At 34.9% G+C, this 15,170-nt stretch overlaps 2 long non-coding RNA genes across 2 annotated transcripts in view; one reads left to right on the forward strand and one right to left on the reverse strand.

Annotated features, from left to right (window-relative positions):
• Nucleotides 1-9,828: 9,828 nt before the first annotated feature.
• LOC131383592 (uncharacterized) lies at nt 9,829-10,764 on the reverse strand. Its single transcript, XR_009213734.1, has 3 exons — nt 10,652-10,764; nt 10,517-10,566; nt 9,829-9,879 (listed from the first exon to the last, which is right to left on the reverse strand). It is a non-coding gene; the product is annotated as an uncharacterized LOC131383592 (long non-coding RNA).
• Nucleotides 10,765-10,875: 111 nt separating this feature from the next.
• Nucleotides 10,876-15,170, forward strand: part of LOC131383458 (uncharacterized) — a 91,446-nt gene continuing 87,151 nt past the window's right edge. Inside the window, exon 1 of the long non-coding RNA XR_009213499.1 lies at nt 10,876-10,901. This is a non-coding gene — a long non-coding RNA (uncharacterized LOC131383458). The remainder of the gene's footprint in view (nt 10,902-15,170) is intronic.

Below are 15,170 nucleotides of genomic sequence, written 5' to 3' on the forward strand. Positions count from 1 at the left end.
ATATCGACATTGTTTGCCTTATAATTATCTTTAAATTGTTATCCTGTCTCTTAAAAATAGAGTCAGAATTTAAAAAGAAGCAGATAAATCTTTTAGATACATGTTCTGGAGCTTCAGTTGCCCACTGACAATGCTATTAATTTTCTGCAGGTGTCATGTTTATTTTCTTACCAAAGTCAGGTTCAATGTTGTCGTTTATTGAAAGAAGAACATGAGACAAACACTTTGGAAGTTTGTTCACATTACATTCTCCAAGGAGCTCTGTGTAGTAGCATATTTAAGTCAGGAGTGAAAATACATTTGTATTTTAACATGTAAACATACAGGGTGTTTCAGATTTCAATTTATAAGATGTATTAATTAAGATGCAAAAAATAGATTACTTAGTTACTTGATATAAGCAAAGTATGAATCATAAATTGATATATACCATTGTTATTCATTTAAGTATATAGATAATTCTGAGCCAAGATAGCAAATACCTACATGAATAAAAGGGTTATAATATTTCTTCAGCAATAGTAAAACAGTAAATATATTTTTTATTACTAGGTTATGAATTGCTCTTTCTAACCTTTACTAAAAGAGAGGCATGCTCAAGAAATTCCGGTAATATAATTTTTGCTTTCCAACTGACAGCTATAGAAATGCTAAGTCATTTAATTCACCTGCATTAAATACTTTAAAGTCAGAAATATCACACTCACGAATGAAGATAACAAAAATCTTGCATGTCTTATTTTCACACTTTCAGTTTTAAACTCAATTGAAACCATCCCTGAGCTCAAATTGGCCTTTAGTATTACTTTTTCCCTCAAAACTAGTCAGCTATTGAGAAAAAAATCATTTCAAAAAAATAGTTTGCCGATTTTCATCCTTGAATATATTTTAACATATACCAATTCAGTGTTAAGTATCTCCATCAACTTATTGTTAGTTTACAGACTTTACTTCTTTAAATTTACATAGAAAACTAGAAATAAAATCTTGTCTCCATAAACTTCAATTCTGTGAATCTATTCAGTCCCACAGATGGGAGTTAAAATGCTTCAACCATATAACTACTTTAGCCATTTGGTATACAAAAAGTATTTTAGCCATTAGGCATTTTTAGAGCTGGCTGTTGGATTCATTTCTCTAGAGAGATGAATGCAAGAAAGAAGAGAGGAGTTGCAGAGCAGTCAGAGAAAGAATAATTATTAAAAAAGAAATGTATAGCAGGGCAAAATTTAGAGCTGGAAAGAAGGAGGAACAAAAGGAATAAAGCAGAATGCACAACACTGATACAGATTAGCATTTTCCTGAAACCAAGTTAGCTGGAAAAAGGGAAACACTGTTTCTTGATTACTATTTAAGTTATTCTGGTGTTTAACAAGACACAGAGTCTTACTACTTTATTATTTTTTAATGTGTTTCTTCGTGGGCTTGGATGATGTTATAAAGTGTGGGGAAACAAAAATTTGGATTACTTCCTTTGGGCCATTTTATATTGATCACAGATCCAGGAATTATTAAAGTCATTATAATAATTAAATTCCCTGACATAAAGACAACTTTGCTTTAATAATTCTCAGTAGACTTCGAATTAATTAACATTTATCATATTGAGGTACATTTGTTCCAAAATGTAAGTGAAAACTATTAGATGTGATAATATGTGATCCAGAATAAATTAATCAAGGATATTGTTTCTTATAGATCCACCCAATTTTATACATTCATGATATAGTCACTATTAAATATATTATTCATGATGTAAAAAACAGTATTTTTTATTATTTTAAGTTAATGTTACTTTTAAATAAGTACGATGATACTTAAAGTAAAATGTATTCCATTGTTCATCAAATTTGTTTCACTATTACATTCATTCTCTTTACTAGAGAAATAATTTTTTTCATAACTGGTTACTTACAGTCAGAATATATTTGACCACAGCCAGATGCAGTGTCTTAAGCCTGTAATCCCAGCACTTTGGGAGGCTGAGGCGGGCGGATCAGCTGAGGTCAGGAGTTCAAGACCAGCCTGGCCAACATGGTAAAATCCTGTCTCTACTCAAAATACAAAAATCAGCCAGGCATGGTGGTGGGTGCTTGTAGTGCCAGTGGCTCAGGAAGCTGAGGCAGGAGACTTGCTTGAACCTGGGAGGCAGAGGTTGCAGTGAGCCAAGATAGCACCAGTGCACTCCAGCCAGGGCAACAGAGCAAGACTCATCTCAAAAAAAAAAAAAAAAAAAAGAAAGAAGAATATATTTGACCACAAAATGACATAATTAATCAAAGGATTAACAAAGAGAAAAGCATAGTAGAAAATCTTGAGAATTTGAGGATATATACTCAGTTGTCATGATCCGTTAGAGTTTGGTTTACTAGCCCATATGTCCCAGCTACATGACTTCTAGGCTGGTATAAGTGTGGTTCTGTCATACAAAGAGTAATACATTGAGCAAAACAGAGCACACTTTACAGTTTGAGATAATTTGTCCATTCCTATTACAGTCAACTTTTTCCTACTAATCAGCTAATCTTTAGCAAATGTTTTATCATTAGGAAATGTACCTGAGCAACATATTTATTGGAAACAAAGTATCCAAATAATATGAAGGAAATCTCAATATGTGTAGGATAACCTTTGTTGATGTGGATACATTTTGACAAATGCTGTTATTAGTAAAGAAAAACATTACTGGTATAATAATTCTAATGTAATTTAGTGTTAAAAGGAGTTGTATGTGACAAATTTTTAAAATATACTAAATAAAATTTGGAAACTAGTGTAATTTCAATCAGCATATCAGTTTGAAGCATAGTCTTCTCTGTTATTATTTCTGTCATTCCTAAATTATCTTGTTTCATTGTATTAATTTTATTGTAATTTTACATTTTTTCATGGTGAATAATACAGGTACAAAAAATAATAAAATGAACACCCATGACACTGACGTATCACTTAGGAAATGGAATATTTTTTACACTTTAGAGACTTTTGTGTACTCGTTGTAGATGCCATATTCCTTCTTTCCCTAGAAGAAAACACATATTTTGTTGTTTTCTGTTACTCATTCTTTAATTTTTCAAAAAGAGATTTTAACATTTGGGTGTATAACTAAAGATATGGTTTTAGTTTTGATTTTTAAAGATTACATATTATAAATAGAATTATGTTACAAGCATTGTTTGTGATTAGCTTTGTTGGCTCAATATTCTTGTTTTTCAGTTTCACCCATTCTGGTGTGCATATATGAAGTTCATTTACTGATTCTCAATGCTATACAAAATTACATTGTACCAATCAAAATCACTTACTTTCTATTCTATTGTTGACTGAAACACATTGTTTTCTGTTGCTTTGTTTTATTATCTTCCTACTCTATAATTCTTTATCAGTTGTATATGTTGCACATATATTCTCCCAATTTGTGAATTATACTTTCTTTATAATGTCTTGTGAATAAGAGGGATTCATATGTATTGGCCTTTTCATTTAGAGTTGGTGCCATTGCAGCTTGTTTAGGAAACACATTCCTAATAAAGGTTATAAACACATACATCTGTGTTGACTTCTGCTTTTGAAACTCTTTTTAAAATTTGAATTCTCTCATTTGGAATGGATTATGTGTAGCTGTGAGATACGAATCTATTATAAAATATATGTATGTATTTTTTTGCTTGGGTAGCAATTTGTCTCAGCATCACTTACTGATGAGCTTGCTTCCCCCTAGTGATTCATAATACAATTTCTGTAAAATAGCAGGTTCCCATGCATTAGTTTGTTCTGGGCTCTTTATGCTCTTCCACCAGTCTCCTTCTCTGTCCTGCTGCTGAAAACTCACGAATTAATTACTACACCTTTTTAAAAGTTCTTAATAATTAAAAAGATAACTCCACAATATTCTTCTTCAGGAGTGTCTTGGCTATTTGCTCTTGAGTTTTTTTGCTCTTATATCAAGTTATTAATGAAACCCTAATGGGATTTCTATTGCAGATGAATTAAATATATAAATCAATTTGGGAGAATTTACTAATAAAATATTAAGTATGATTAACATATATTTAGTGAATATATATTTTTAATGTTATATATAAGGAGTTCTATACAAAGACAAAGGTCTTAAAATATTTTGCTACATTTTATTTGCAGTTATTATTTATTAGTAGTATAAATGGTATCTGAAATTATGTATTTGTTCTTTACAGAAATATAACAAAGATTGGAACAGCACACTGCTTATAAACTACTTATTAATATAAATATTGTTATAGAATTTAAAAATAGAGAATACTATTATCTTAAAATAATGGTTGTTTTAAAAATATTTTCCAATATGTATATATTTTTCTTATGTTATTATGCCATTTAAAGAGTCTAGTACAGTATTGAATTCAAGTATATCAGCAGACATTTTTTTCTTCTTCCTAACTTAAAGAAAATACGTCTTTGTTTACAGAAAGTCTATTTATAGGTTTCTAACAACTTTATCATGATTAGCTATTGGACTTCAATGAAAACTTTTTTTCATTATTAAAATATTTGATTGGTACTATGTCATTTTCCTGATTTGAATAAACATTATTGTCCTGTAATGAAGTAAATGGTATTTTGTGTATTTTATACATTCTTGAAATTTATTTTCTAATAGTTTACTTAGTATTACATTTCTGCACATTTTCCTGATTTTGAATTGGAAAAGAAAGGCAACCAAGTATGCAAAATAAGCAAAGCCTTGAACAGGCACTTGACAAAAGAAGATAATTATAACCACCAAGAAAATGCAAATTAACACAAAATGAGATATTACAAATAGCCAAATGGTAGAGTAAAAAAATCTAAGAAGTCTAAAAAAATCTGTTGATACAAAGTGTCAGATTTTGGAGCAGATGATATTCTCATATATTTTTGATGTGTGAGAAAATCGGCACTTTCACTAAGCAACATTTTAGTAAAATCTATTAATGCCAAACATATGGATACTATATTGCCCAGAATTTTTACTCTTAGGTATGAATCCCACATAAATGAAATGCATGGATCCTAGATACCTGTACAAGAATGTTAACCAAAGGATTATTCATAGTACATACAAGCAACAAACAACACAAACATTTTGTTTTATAAACCGTAAAATAGTTAAATGAATTGTGGTCCATTCACATAATAAAATATAATTATTTACATCTACATGAAAGACATTGATGAGTCTTTCAAACATAAGACTGAGTTCCATCACTTAAGAGTTGATCCCAAAGCCCCACTCATCACTGGAATTTAGTCACCTGCCAATAGCTAGCAACGTTGGAGAGGTAGAAATGAAGTCTCTGTGTATGCACCATTGTGTCTAGGTAAATGTTTAGGTGTTCCCTTATTAAGAAAAAAAGAGTAGGGATAGTGAAGAAATATTGTTGTTTCTGTCATAGATACTTCTTTAGTCATATACTAAAGTGGTAGTAATATACAAAAGCATATAATATTGTAAAGTAACACTGATTCTTTTGCCAGAGACATCAAAATCGATTGCCAGCATCTATAAGGAGACATCTGAAATCCTACATATTTTTCAAATCTAAAGTTACCCACTTTTTAAATGCAGATAATATGCTTCAGGTTTTCTTTCAGAAGGCTTCAATTTCACAATTCCTGATAAATCTATTCTCTGTATTATTTTCTCATCATTCTTGTCAAAATTTGTTTAATATAGAGGTTAATCACAATGATCCACATAAATTCATTTATATTGAAGTTTAAATAAGAAAAGATTTGAGAGTTTACATCATCATTTTAATAGAAATTTCATCCCTTAATAAAACAAATTAACCAGAATGGTAAAATTTTCAGCACCAAAAAGAAGCAAATAGAAAAATTAGGGCAAATAGATGAGATATTATCAGTATCTCTCAGGTTTTCCAATGTGGAGGATTGACTTTATGGATCTGTATATAATGCTGATTCCATTTAAATTACATAAAAGAAAATTTTAGAAGCGAAAAAGCCAAATTTTATAATTCCTATAGTTACAGGTAATTTCCTTCTTGCTAGTCAAAGTTTATTATACAAGGAAATAATTTAATAGTATCTTAAGAAATAGGGACAAAGCAATAAGGTTTAAAGTTGCTTAATTTAAAACCAGGGTAGACTCATGCCTGTAATCGCAGCAGTTTGGGAGGCCGAGAAAGATGGATCACCTAAGGTCAGGAGTTCGAGACCAGCCTGACCAACATGGTGAAACCCCATCTCTACTAAAAATACAAAATTAGCCAGGTGTGGTGGTACACACCTGTAATCCTAGCTACTTGGGAGGCAGAGGTAGGATAATCACTTGATCCTGTGAGGCAGAGGTTGCAGTGAGCCAAGGTCGTGCCATTGCACTCCAGCCTGGGCAACAGAGTGAGACTCCATCTCAAAAAATAAAATAAAATAAAATAAAAAATAGAACCAGAGTAGAGTTTGGTCACAGATAATTTACATTATACTGTCTTTTATGAACAGTATAAGAAATTTGGATTAAAAAATATATTAAGTTTATTAAACTCAAGAAGTTTATCCAGATCCATAAACTCTTGTCATGTTAAAATGTATGGTCAACTTAATACAGAATTAAAAACATGTTGTCAAATTCATTTTCTATCACTAATGACGTAAATGGGAATATATAATGTCACTTGCTTTATTCAGTCTGATTTGCATAGCAGTGATGAATTATGTACCTGATACTGTGACACTAAACACAAAATTGTATTTGTAATCACCTAGGATATTCATTTGCCTTCATCAACTGACAATGTCCTAACATTTTTTAAGAAAACATCTTATGTGCCAATATTTTTTGACAACTGTAACTATCTATATAGAATTAAACACTTTAAAAAACCAACTTGACGGCCGGGTGCGGTGGCTCACTCTTTTAATCCCAGCACTTTGGGAGGCCGAGACCAGCAGATCACGAGGTCAGGAGATTGAGACCATCCCTGCTAACAGGTAGAAACCCCGTCTCTACTAAAAATACAAAAAAATTAGCCGGGCGTGGTGGCGGGCACCTGTAGTCCCAGTTACTCAGGAGGCCAAGGCAGGAGAACGGCGTGAACCCGGGAGGCAGAGCTTGCAGTGAGCCGAGATTGTGCCACTGCACACCAGCCTGGGTAACTGAGCGAGACTCCGTCTCAAAAAAAAAAAAAAAAGAAAAAAAAAACCAACTTGACTTTATAAGCAGTAATGTGGTGCTTTCAAATAAAAAGAAAAGTTTACAGTCATATTAAGTACTAATATAATCTGTTATTTTAACCTCTTGTCTTTTCTTTGAATCAGGTATACGTGCTTGACAGCTGAATGAAAAAAGAAAAGTCAAGCACTTTAAAACCAGATTGAAACAACTTGGTTTAAACACATGGTTAATTTCCCTCAAGATACCTCCAAACTGCACCTAAGAGATTGGAAATTATGCAAGATAGTCATTCAAATTCATATGCTTGATTAAAAGCAGCAGAACCCAGGCTTTGCAAGTCCAATTTTTCTATTATTCTTTATTTAAAATATTGCCCTAATTATGATAGTGACCTAAGTAAACAACACGAGTTATTCAATCTGTACTATTTGTGATATGTTGTACAAATATCAAAATGAAAGTTGATATAGTAGAAAAATTACTGCCTTTGCCATTTGAAGACCAGGGATTACTTTCTCTTTCACATTGCTAACCTTGTGATCTTGAAAAAAAAAATCTATATTTAAATTCGGGTCTTCAGCTTTGTCATTTGCAATTAGAACACAATAGTTGATACCTCACAGTGTTTGCAGATTAACTAAACATGCACGTATCATCTTAACATCGTAAAAGTTCTCTGATTTACCTCTCTACATGCGTAGCACAGAGTCTGGGATTTTGAAAATAAAGTTTGGTAATTTTAAATCTTTTAAGTAAGGATTAAATGAGGTAAATCTTGCCTTTTTGGCCAGAATGAAAGCAAATGATTTTTCTAAAGGAAAGGAAAACAGCACTCTATCAATGCTGAGGTGATAGATAATATTGAGTCAGATTTCAAGCAATGGTAAGCGAGATTCCACTTCAGCAATCAGAAACAAATAATCTCTTTGCCTTGCTAATTGGGTGAGAAATAAAGACCAGTATTGTTGCAACAAGGGAGCACCCTAGTAAGGTGAGCATACATACAAGTTCAGGTAATAATCAGGTTTATTGGGTGCTGTGTCTATGTATATGAAGCATAGAAATTTTAAAAACCAAGTATATTATCATCAAGAATTTCACAAGTGAGAATTATACAGCATAACTTTATACGGACATGTAAGGCTTTTATGGATAGACTTTTGTACGATGTCACCAATTGCAATACTTTCATAATATTATTGCAGAGATTTTTACATCACTATAGTATAGAACTCTAGACTATAAAATCAATGATAAAAAAGGAAAAAAATTTTAGTTGCTCCCCAGCCTTGTTGTCTTGATAGCAGTTAAGCTATTCATAGACTCATCTAAAGAGTATCCTAACACAATTCTTTTTGTGTTATGCTCTGAGTCTAAACTTTGTCAAAATTATCTTTTGCACATAGTTCTATGAATAAGAATTTGAAACAGGGCCTTCCTGATACATACATTGCTCTTTATGAAGAAACAAAATTTCATGGGATCAGCTACATGAGAATATGCACTACCTATTTTAACTACTTTTTTGTTGTTGAAATTCTTTGTTTTTCCTTAAGGATATTTTGCTTGCTATCCCATTAAATTTTTTCTGTTGTTTCACTTCTTTAAATTACACTTAATAAAGTGGTTATTACAATGTTCAATATGTTTATTCATCGCTGTTATTAATTTCAATGAGGATTGTGGAACAAGTGGGTGGGGATATGCATTGGCTGAAGTTCGCTAAGTATTTACATCAAGACTTGACTAGAGATTTATTTGGGAAACATCTGTGAACTGGGAATATTCTAGTTCTAAGAAAGTTGCAGCAAAGTAGGTGGGTTCTTTGAGACCAGATTGATCATTAGAGAATTACATGTTTCGCAGGAACCAATCTGACTTAGTATCCTTGCCATATTCAGTCACTGCCAATTCAGTTACTGCCTGGGAATGGCTCATTGGAAGCTTGGCCTCCAGAGGAAGACAGTGGTGAATTTCCCAGTGCAGCAAGTGGGAATGAGAGTCAATTGTGCCCTCTTGAGCTGGAAGAGCTGAAAGATGTATTTTTATGGTCAGCACAGGAGCCCTTTCACACAAACAAGGGCTGCTAAGGGCTTATTTTAAATTTGGCTTATAATAGTTTCACTTCATTCTCTGAATATTTCTTCTGTTGAAGATAATCTGTATGATAATTACACAATGAGGATTATTTTTCAGAACTCAGAAAAATAGTAATCAAATATTGATATTCATTAGATTCATAATCCATGCCAGTTTTGCTCCAGATGAGCTTCCAGAATAGATTTAACTGTTTGAAATCTAGGAATCTTAAAAATCAAGTAAGTAGAACATCTTACTGAGAAAGTGCCCCTTCATTTTATCTTCAAACATAATTATCCTAAAATAATCATATATTTCTCAACTTTTCAGAATGATTTTGAGAGCTATAATAGGATATACTTCACTGAATTTATTCTCACACCTATCTGCTTCTACAGAAATTCCAATGAACCTTGTTCACCTTTGTTTAAGTCAGTACCTAGAAAAGTAAACACAAAAAATTCTAACAAATAAAAGCCCCACTGTATTCATGTATTCGTCCATTTTCATACTGCTATAAATAATACCTGAGACTGAGTAATTTATAAAGAAAAGAGGTTTAATTGACTCATGGTTCTGCATGGCTGAAGAGGCCTCAGGAAACTTACAGTCATAGTGGAAGGTTAACGGGAAGCAAGGCACATCTTACCCATATGGCATCAGGAGAGAGAGAGAGAAAGGGGAAGCACAAGACACTTATAAGCAACTGTATCTCATGAGAACTCACTCACAATTATGAGAACAGCCTGGGGAAAACTGCCCCCATGAGCCAATCACCTCCCACCAGGTTCCTCTATCACAGGTTGGAATTACAGTTTGAAATGAGATTTGGGTGGGGACACAGAACCAAACCATATCATCCTGCCCTGGCCCCTTCCAAATATCATATCATGTCCTTTGCATATTTTAAAACCAATTGTTAGTTATGAGTTCTAAATTGCTTTTAAAAGAATCAATATGTCAGTATGTTCAATTCTTTGCCTTCTACTTTTAAACTTAACTTCCTTGTAAAGCAACCTTTTTCGATTACCTACTCCACCCTGACCCATTCTGATTACCTGCTCTGCCCTGACTCATTCCAATTACCTACTCCACCCTGACTCATTCCGATTACCTGCTCTGTCATAACCATTTTTTCCCACCAAACCACTCACCCCGTCACTCTCTTTCAATTAGCCGATCAGAATTAGTTTAGCCTGTGCGGTCTAACCCTAGCCAATAGCGACCACATGCGTCAGGGGTAAGAACCCCTTCCCCTCCCTTGGCCAAGTGTGTGCTCACCATTGCTCCATCTGTAAGGGTATACCCTTCTGTAGAAGTACCTTGCCTTGCTGAAAATTAAAAAGAAAATTTTATATTCGAGTGCTAGTTCTTTTGCAGCACCGAAACTTTATTTATAACAATTTGAGGGCTCACAGGTGATTACATTATCCTCCGGGGGCGGTCTCTGGTTCTCTCTTGTGAGGAGGCACGCCCCGCCCTCTTGTGGTGGCCTCAGTGGGGAGAACTCAAGACCCACCAGGTGCGAGGAATAACTGGCGCTCTCAGCAACGCGCAGGGGAGGGGCTGGGGGGAGGGACTGGCCAGCAACCTAGATTAAAGGATCCTCATACACTGCAGCGAGGATTCTGCGCACAGACCAAGGAAGGAGAAACTACAGGAGCCGGTAAGGTACTTCCTTGGTGGTCAAATTCTGGAGGGCTAAATGTATGTGTGCGTGAATGATCACAAACAACCCTACTTGTGGTGCTGTTCATGTGGATGGTGAAAAGTTCTACTGCTGGACGGAGTGAGTGGGTCCTCTCTGCACTGCCATAGCTACCTCAAATGGCTTAGGGCAGACCCTGTCATGGGATTTATACCAGCACGCCAACACTAAGCGGGGCCTAATTCTCCCTTGGGGAGCAGCCAGAGAGGACAACATGAGTGGGAAGTGTGCAAGGGACCTCCAGAGGGGGAAAGGGAGGAAACAGGTCAACCTTCCAGAGCAGCAAGGCAAGACAGGTGTCGGGTTGAGCCTTCTGGGACAGGCAAGGTGAGACATTTCTGGTGTGAAGGGTTGAGACTTCCAGGACAGGCAAGGGGAGACATCCCTGGTGTGAGGGGTTGAGCCTTCCACTAATTTCAAGGGTTGAACCTCACACAAACCTCCGGTAATAAGAAAAATATTCAGAACTCCTCTTTCCTTTCTTCTCGGGGGAAGAAAGAGTAGCTCCACTCCCGCCAGTCCCTCCTCTAGGGGAAGGGGAAGGAGAGGGGAGAACAGCAGCATAAGCGGCAGGCGGAAGCAGGGATGCAGAGAGGAGAGAAAGAGAGGAAAGAGAGAGAGAGGGGAGAGAGAGGCAGAGAGAGAGGGAGAGACAAAGAGGGAGTCAATGAGAGAAAGAGAGAGACAAAGTCAAAGAGAGAAAGAGATACAAGTAGTAAAGAGAAAACAGTGTACCCTCTTCCTTTAAAAGCCAGGGTAAATTTAAAACCTATAATTGATAATTGAAGGTCTTTTCCATGACTCTATAACACTCCAATACCACCTTGTTGTCAGTGTAAACAAGGGCGTAACCCAAAAGCACTGAGGCCACTAACGACCCGTAGCCTTCCTATCAAAAATTCTTAACCCGGTAACCCAAGGATGGCCCAAATGCATTCCCTCTGTAGCGACAACTGCTTTGCTAGCAGAAGAAAGTAGAAAAATAACTTTTAGAGGAAACCTCGTTGTGAGCACACCTCACCAGTTCAGAACTACCCTAAGTCAAAAAAAAAAAGAAAAAAGAAAAAAGGTAGTTTACTAACTCAAAAATCTGATGATTTAACATTAACCATTGATAATTCCCTTAACCCAGCAGGTTTCCTAACAGGGGATCTAAATCTTAATTAATTACCATACAAAAGTCCAACCAGACCTAGGAGGAACTCCCTTCAGGACAGGACGACAGAAACTTCCTCCCGGGTGATTGAGGGTAAAAGACACAATGGGTATTCAGTAATTGATAGGGAAACTCTTGTAGAAGCAGAGTTAGGAAAATTGCCTCATAATTGATCTGCTCAAATATGCGAGCTGTTTGCACTCAGCCAAGCCTTAAAGTACTTACAGAACCAAGAAGGAACCATCTATACCAGTTCTAAGTTAATTTGGACTAAGCAAGGTCTTATTAATAGCAAAGGATAATTGAAATCCAAAACTTACAAGGTTTTCAACATAAGTAAAGTTTGCTAAAAGTTAACAGTGTAACATGTATTATCTTAACTTCTAGTCTTGTGGCCTTAGGCAGTCTAGTCCACAGACATGAAGGAAGTTTGCCTTGGAGAAAATTTAAAAAAAAAAGGGGGGGGGGAGGGGAAGAATTTATATAAAAAGAATGTTATATGATAAATTCTTGTCCTAAGATAAATTCTTGTCGTAAAATAAATTAACTGGTTTTTTAAAGAAAGGCATGTTTGCAACAAGTCAGAAGGTTGAGGCAAGTCAAAGACTGTGAAAGTCGTGAAAAGAAGTTATAAAAGGGAATTTATGCAAGAAATGTTGTATAATTTAGAAGTAGTTAGGCCTCCTGAATGTAAAACTGTTGAAGACACAGTTTGTGTGCAAGGTGTGCAAGGAAAGTAAAATGTACTTTTGATAAAAGGATTATAAGGAGGCATAAAAATGTGAATCTTTACCTACATTAAAAGGTTAAAAATTTTGTTTTAAAGGTTTAAGCAAGTTTTAAAATATTCATTGTAAAGGAAATTCTGTGTGTAAACATATTGGCTAAAGTTAAAGGGGTATCATCCAGTTTTTCTGTGAACTGAACATTAAAATAAAAGCACAATGGGTGTTTCTTAAAGCACTAACCTGCTCTTTAACAAAAATTATAAAAGGTTAAAAAGAGTCTATAAAAATCTTAGCTTATGGTCAGATGTTAAAATTGGATAAATATGTCTACAAGATTTTATTAAAATTGAGTTTAACATTAACAACATACTAATATAAAGGTGAAATTTAGTTTATCTGGTATAAAAAGCATACAGGAAGCATTGTCAAATATAAAATGGTGTTTGGCTTTCTTTGGTCTAAAAACTAATAAAAATAGGTGCTAAAGAAATAATGGGTGCAGCACACCAACATGGCACATGTATACATATGTAACAAACCTGCACATTGTGCACATGTACCCTAAAACTTAAAGTATAATAATAATTTAAAAAAATTTAAATTAAAAAAAGAAAATTTCTCAGTAAGAAGGGAACAAGGACTATAAAGTCCACTGCTAATGTCCCCACATTTAAAACAAAAGATCAGTTTCTTAGAAAGTATATGCTTGGTTTATCTTCCACTTTCCTTTCCTTCAAAACTAAAAGCATTTTAGCAAAGGTACCACCCCTTGAAACAATGGCCTGAGCTGTAAATTGGCTCCTTTTAGTCACTACTGGAGCTGGAGCTGCTGGGACACAGGGTGCCATGTCCAGAGGCTGCACAGAATAATGGAGTCTTGGTCCCCACTCATGAAACCATTTTTCCTTTCTAGGCCTCCAGGCCTTGGGAGTGGCGCCGTGAAGGTCTCTGACATTCCCTGGAGACATTTTCCCCATTGTCTTGGCTATTAACATTTGGCTCCTTGTTACTTACGCAAATTTCTAAGGCCGGCTTGAATTTCTCCCCAGGAAATGGGGTTTTCTTTTTTACCACATAGTCAGTCTTTAAATTTTCCAAACTCTAATCTTCTGCTACCCTTTTAAATATAAGTTCCTCATCTCCATCTGAGACCATCTCAGCCTGGACTTCATTGTCCATATCAGTATCAGCATTTTGGCCAAAACCATTCAACAAATCTCTGGGAAGTTCCAAACTTTCCCATATGATCTTGTCTTCTTCTGACCCTTCAAAACTATTCCAACATCTGCCCATTACCCAGTTCCAAAGTCACTTCCACATTTTCAGGTTATCTTTATAGCAGTTCCCCACTCTCCATGTTACCAATTTCCTGTATTAGTTCATTTTCACATTGCTATAAAGATACTATTTGAGACCAGGTAATTTATAAAGAAAAGTTTAATTGATTCACAGTTCCACATGGCTGAAGAGGCCTCAGGAAACTTATAATCATGGTGGAAGGTGAAGGGGAAGCAAGGCATGTCTTACGTGGCAGTAGGAGGCAGAGAGAGAAGGGAGAAGCACCAGACATCAAACAACAAGATCTTGTGAGAACTCACTCACTATCACGAAAACAGCATGGAGGGACCAGCCTCATGATCTAATCACCTTCCACCAGGTCTCTCCCTGGCTCCTGACACATGGGGATTACAATTTGAGATGAGATTTGTGTGGAGATACAGCCAATCCATTTTACCCACAAATACTTCTATGTTTCCTGTTTATTCATGTGATCTTGAAAGTGAAGAGTTTTGAGTGACAAATATCCTCAAATATTTTAAGAGTTTTTTATATGCCCTTCAAAACACATTTCTACTTATTCAAAACTTATTTCTAGAAAGTCCTAGCCAGATTAATTAGGTGAGAGAAATAAATAAAAAGTACTCAAAAGGAAAAGAAGAAGTCAAACCACCCCTCTTTACTGACAATATGATTCTATAACTAGAAAGCCCTAAAGACTCAACCAAAAGGTTTCTTGAACTGAAAAATGACTTCAGAGAAGTTTCAGGATAGAAAATAAATGTACAAAAATTAGTAGCATTTCTATATATGAGTAATGTTAAAGCTGAGAGCCAAAATCAAGAATGTAACCCCACTTACGATATCCATAAAATGAATAAAATACCTAGGGATACATCTGACCAAGAAGGTAAAAGATCTGTACAAGGAGAACTACAACACACTGATGAAAAAATCAGAGATGACACAAATAAATTTAAAAAAAAATTCTATGCTCATGGATTGGGAGAATCTATAACATTAAAATGGCCATACTGTGCAAAGCAATTTACAGGTTCAATGCTG

This window comes from Hylobates moloch, unplaced genomic scaffold (assembly GCF_009828535.3).
Source record: "Hylobates moloch isolate HMO894 unplaced genomic scaffold, HMol_V3 SCAFFOLD_5, whole genome shotgun sequence".
Classification (NCBI taxonomy): Eukaryota; Metazoa; Chordata; class Mammalia; order Primates; family Hylobatidae; genus Hylobates; species Hylobates moloch.